We start from the raw sequence: 6000 nt of genomic DNA, 5'->3' as shown, positions 1-6000 counted from the left end.
TAGCTGTTGGAGCAGTGAAGCGTTAGGATGCACTTGGGTCTGTGATAGGAAAAAAGGTTTGGTGTCAATGTGCTGTGGCAGTTTTACTGCGATACTACTTCTTCCTGCCCCTGAGGTGTTTCAGAACAAATGAAATGCTGGCTGTTAGCGAGTGGCAGCTGCACTGTGAGCCAGGGGCTGCAGGATCCCAGCTACCAGACTACAGTGATGGGAGAAGGCAGAAAAAAGCACTGGTAGTAAAAGTGAAAAGGCATGCCTGTTTCACCTCCTTAATGAGAACTCCGTTATTTAGTTCTGCTTCAGCTGTCTTGACATTCTTTCCAAAACCACATCAGCAGTGCCCAACAAGCACAGAGCTAACGTTTCTGTGCTAGCAGGAAAGCAGGAGCTCCAGAAGCAGAACAATTTCATCAGCTCCTCACTGCACCCACACAAATGATCTCTGTTCCGATGCAGATGTGGTGGCACTACATGTATGTCTGTGCTTCCCTTCAGCTGAGCTGGCACCTCTGCAGGTGCAGGCTATGCAGCACGTGACTGTATGTGCTCTGCTAGCTTCAGCTCAGCAGGGTCCTGCCCTGCTGTGCCACGCACTACAGGTAGTGTGTTCAGCACCAAAAGAGTGGAGTTATCCCCCAGGAACCTGGCTGACACCACGAGCTGCTTTAAAGACAGTTATCCTCCCTAAGATGTGTAAATTGAAAAAGGGCTTTCTCTGGACTGCCAACAAATGAGGCACGGAGCTGCTTTCGTATTTGTCCCAAAGTCACCTCTGATTCAAAATCCATTTCTGGTAGAAGGAATCTGAACTATGCAGGTTTCCTGTCCTCTGTAACTTTGCCAGAGTCCAAAGGAAAAGTCTATAATGAAGCTCTCATAAGTGAGTGAATGTAAAATAAATTAGGTTACTATAATTAAATAAATGTGAGGATTTAAACAGACTGATTAATTCAATGTTCCTTAGACAATTGGAGGGGGAACCATGAAAGGAAATTATTTTGTTTAGTTATCAGTCCTTGTGGCTACAAAGTTATTAACTGTCACTGGGACGGGCGTACAAATTCCAGCCAAAGAAAGGTACAGGGAGAGTCAAATCACTTCCAGGCTGGAATTAAAGTTGCAAGCGTAGCCTTTGGAAATTACAGGTAATGAGGTTGTAAATCATCTCTTTTCTCAGAGGCAGGGTTGCACACAAGGAAAAAAAAATAAAGAAAGTTTGAAGACAACTCACTTGTCCTGGTGACCACAGAGGAACATTTCAGTATTACAATTAGAGGTCCTAACCTATGAAATACGTGAACATCTGAGCTTTCAGACAGCAAGGTTTCTAACAAAGGTTGCCCTAGGAATCATTGCCTTTTTTTTTTTTTCTTTTTTTTTTTTTTTTTCCTGTAACTGTGAGCATTTATTTCTGCCCACTGATAAATTCTCGTGTAGAAATATATTTCTCTCACTCCCCTATCTCAGATGCATAGCGGGCAGATGGGAGGAATGAAAGGTAAAGGTGAGGGGTTGGAAATAAGGGCTAGTAAAGGGGGTGGGCAGTGGAACAGGTGAGCAGAAGCTGAGAGATGAATTTAAGAGAGTGGAAACAATAATAAAGCAAATAAACTTTGAGAAGGAACACTTATGTAAGGGAATGAACCCAGAGTATGCAGCAATGGATGCCAAAACCAGGGCTATTTATTTCCCTAGCTACCTGATTTTGCAACTTTAACTGCAGAATTGGCTGTGGAGGGGAATAGCCTACAATTCTGCTATTAAATTTCAAGGCTGGGAAAAAGAAAATAGAGGGAACTACTATTACCCAATAGGGTGTGGGTTTGCATCAGTGGACATCTGAAACTCCAAAGCAGTAACTGTCCTTTCTGTCAGTTCCAAGTCCCTCTGAACCTTCAGGCTAATGGTCTTTCTTTTACCTCTTTCTGTCCTGTTTTAAGAAATCTGACTGTTTTTCAAAGGTGTTATGTTGCATTACAGAGAGAGCTTCAATTATGTGGAGGAAAATACATCATGTTAAAGCATGCTGGAATCTTATGGAACAGTTACACAATTTAACTGAAAAGACGCAAAGTCCCTGGGTCTAAAGGTTATTTGGCTTCTTGAATGTAGATGTCATTTTCAGCTGTATCCGAAACCTAAAGTAACTACTAAAATCAAGAATCTTAGCCCCACTCCTCTGCTAAGTCCTTTTTCTCTCCATTTTTTGCCATGCTGCATTTAAGTGAAATGCTCAGCCTTCCTCACGGGTATCACCCGAATGCTGTGTGTATTGATTCATGACAGCAGAATGAGGACTGACTGCCGAGCACCGTTGGGTGTCTTTTGGAAGAGGAAGTCTTCATCAAGATAAAGTTATTTTCTTTGGCCAGAAGAAGAAATAAGGTTGTAAACAGCAGCAACACAAAACCTCTTTGACTCAAATTTATAGTGCCAAAAGAGGCTTTAGTGCACTGATCTTTCCAGATTTTGAAAACAGGCAAAGCTGCCAAGCTCAACAGAAAAGAAGGAAAAAATTTTAAAAAAGGCATTCCACTGTCTAAGATGGACAGACTTTCCAGTAAACAAGAGTCCATTCAGGTCATCATTGAACCAGCTTGTTCCACTTTCATGTCTTATTTTATAATTAATTTTCTTGTTTGCTTGCTTGTTTTGTTTTGTTTTTAACTTTACTCCCACAGGGTTTGAAGCTGAAATGAAGGGGTCAGAAGATCAAACTTCCAGGGCTGAAGTCCTAATGAATACATCACTAGCTATGAGGAAATATAAAGTTAATAAAATGCCTTAAGTGCATCCTTCCTGTGGAATAAATAACTCATTCTCACTTCCCCACAGTGGAGTACTTCAGAGACCCAGTGGTTAGCCAGGTCTGAGCAATTACCACTGCAGTGAGTGAAAAGCTTCAGAAGAGCAGCTACTACAGAAAATAAAGGCTTTGACCTCCCAAATACACTGGGCATAGGTGTTGTAACTTTTGAAACCTCTGGCCTGGTGGCTTTGCTGAGGGTAGACTGGCTGCCATTGTTTAGATTGTAATCTCTCAAGGGCTTGATTTTCTGGAACCTAATAGACTTTGTAGTCTATTTGTAGTGAAGGTGAGTAGCAGGAACCAAATTCTCTTCTCTAAAGACAACATCTCAGGCTTCCTTTTCCTTCATCAAAGAGACAAAACAATGAAAAAAAAAAAAAAAAAAAAAAAAAAAAAAAAAAGCTTTCCCAAAACATTGTCACATTTTGACTTTTTCTGGATATGCAGCTTATAAACTGGCAATACAAAAACCTTTGGGAGAAGAAGAAATGTGAAGAGGAGAGAGTGAATCTGCAAACAGCTCCTTCCTTTTTATTTTTTTTATTTTTTCACAAGATGATAGCCAAAGATGTGAGAGGGAAATATTCAGTGAGATTCTGTTTGCTTAATCACAGTTCTTTATTGTGATTTGCAAGAGCTGAACAGGACCATAGCGCCTAGGGGATATGAAATGACAGAGAGAAATATCTGTGGAAAGCTAAATTGGGAAATGACTTATAGTATCTGCAAAAATATAATCTTTGATATAAACACCTACAAAACAATAATGTCACCAGCCCACAAAGATGCCCTGACGTTTTTATTATTTAGTTTTATTTTATTTTGTTCCAGTTTTTTGCATTGTGACTTTCTAACTTGACAAAGCCCTTTGGATGTAAATTAACTTTCTCGGAATGCTGTTTGCTACAGTTTAACTTACCTTCAGGGGATGCTTAACAGGCTGGAAGTTTGCTTCTTTAGCAAAACATAGGCAGAAAATAAATCCTTTCCTAGGTAGATGGTACTGTGTTGTTGTGAAAGTTACAGGGCGGGTAGACATTAGAACTTAGGAGGAACCAAATTGATTTCCAAGAGGCTTCAAAGAAAGCACACAAAAAAGTCTGCAAACTTTTTGTTGGGATGTGAAGAAGAGTTTTCCCTGTTACGAATGATCATTCTTGCTTCAAAGCAAATGTGGAAAATATCCATCATATGTCATACGATCAGATTTCCAGCTAACTAAACAGCTGTTTCTAACACAAGGACCAACACCCACATTGGAAAAGAGATAGAACTGGAGCTACCTGAGGTAGCCCCGCAAAAGTTAAGCTGAGACAGGATTTGACTCTGTCTAAACTTTCCTTTGGTTATATCTGTGACAACCTTGTTTGGTGGGGTTGTTCTGTGTCACTGTATTTATTTATTTCTTTTACATTTCTCAGGGTTTAAACATGATAAGCATCCAGTTAGACCAGCAAAGCTGTGGTCAGCCCATAACTGACCTGCTTATCAGGAACTTTGTGTAAAGGGTGGAACTCTTGCTCCAGATTTATAAATAAATAAATAAACAAATAAGATGTAGAATAGGGGGGCTAAAAGTGTGCTACTATTGCTCAGTTGTGTCATGCTGAATGCTTGGTGATAGCATTTCATGTAAAGGAAGAAATCCCAGGGAGAAGAGAAGAGTCATACAGAAATAAAAAAGTCAAACTCAGAGTAAATATATTTACCCTTCCTTCCTTCCTTCCTTGATTTCCTCCCTCCCTTTCAACTTTTCTCTCTCCCCTCCTTCCTTCCTTCCTTCATTTTTTCTCTCTCCCTTTCCCCCCTTTTCTACTGATAACACCCTCTGGCTTTTATGCATTTCTTGATTCTCCTTTTGTAGTGTAGCAGTGTAAAAGTAAATATAGATTTAGATTTATCATGTATGATCAGTTGGATTTGTTGGTATCCTACAGCCCATAGACATAATATACTGTTTCATCAGTCAAATAGGGAATGCTGAAATGTTCATCTTTATGCGTTGAGTAGTGTTAAATTAATGTTCTTTCTTTTATTATTGTTGTGAGTATAAAAATTGGTAGACATCAAAGAAAATACAGCAAAGAAGGAGGGGCAATAAGATGAGGGAAGAGAGGGTTTCTCCAGCCCACAAAAGAAAAAGAGGGAGAGAAAAAGACAGCACCGACACCTGTTTTCTAACCACCATGGCTGGCTCCATACCAATGATCTTCAGAGCAGTGTAAGCAGAGTGGCTGGTTTTGTTCTGACTTCTGTACATGCACTGATGCATGTACAAATATTAATCGACATCTTATCTAGGAACACCACAACGGGTGGCAGTGTTCTCATGAGTATTTATAAAATGTCTATTTTTAACAACCACCTCTGTTTTTGACATATCCTTGTTAATTCCATGGCAGCAGAGAACTGTGGATGTTATTCTGTGTCAGCTACCAGGAATAAACACCAAGAAGGCTGTCGTGCCTCTTTCTAAAGAGGAAAGCAAACTACAACTGAAACTTCTGCTTTGTCAGCAACCTAGGATTTCTCAACTGCAGATAAGAATATTCATGCAGTACTGTGCTTTGAATTGAAAATTGCTGTGAAGCTCAGGAACAACTGTGATATGTCTTAAGGCAGTCCTTCATGTATGCCCTGATGTTTAACAGCGAATCTCTATCCTAGTGGTATTTTCTTTAAATGAGTGCCTATGTTGCTTATTAATAACAGACACAAAGAGGGGTGGCATTCTGCTCTTGCAAAATATAGACAAAATAATTAGTGTTGAATTTTCAAATTCAAATTAAATTCAATTCCAGTTATTTCCTGCTCAATTTGCAGGAAGCCAGACATGGTTGCTTGCCCTAGGCTTGCTCTAGACTAGGCGTTCTTGTAGCCTTTCCTAACTGTAGCCCCAACACAAGCCCTGGCTCTGTTCCAGCCTCATGTGTGGACAGGATCACATCTTCCACCTTGCCCTGTTTTTTGTTCAGGTTCCATGCCCAGTTTCATAAGGTGTTGTGAAACTCTTAATGAGTGCCTAGTTTGGAGAGCAATGTAATCATGATTCAGTGTGACAGCTCCACCAGCTCACATGCTATGCTTTCTCCTTGATTTTCTTTTTATAACTATTTCATTATTAGAAAATATTTAAAGCTTTGTCCTTATTTGAAGCATCAGAGTAGTCCAGCACTTTTTTTTGTTGTTGT

Source organism: Aythya ferina (assembly GCF_964211825.1).
Source record: "Aythya ferina genome assembly, chromosome: 3".
Classification (NCBI taxonomy): domain Eukaryota; kingdom Metazoa; phylum Chordata; class Aves; order Anseriformes; family Anatidae; genus Aythya; species Aythya ferina.
Note: the sequence above shows the minus strand (reverse complement) of the source record.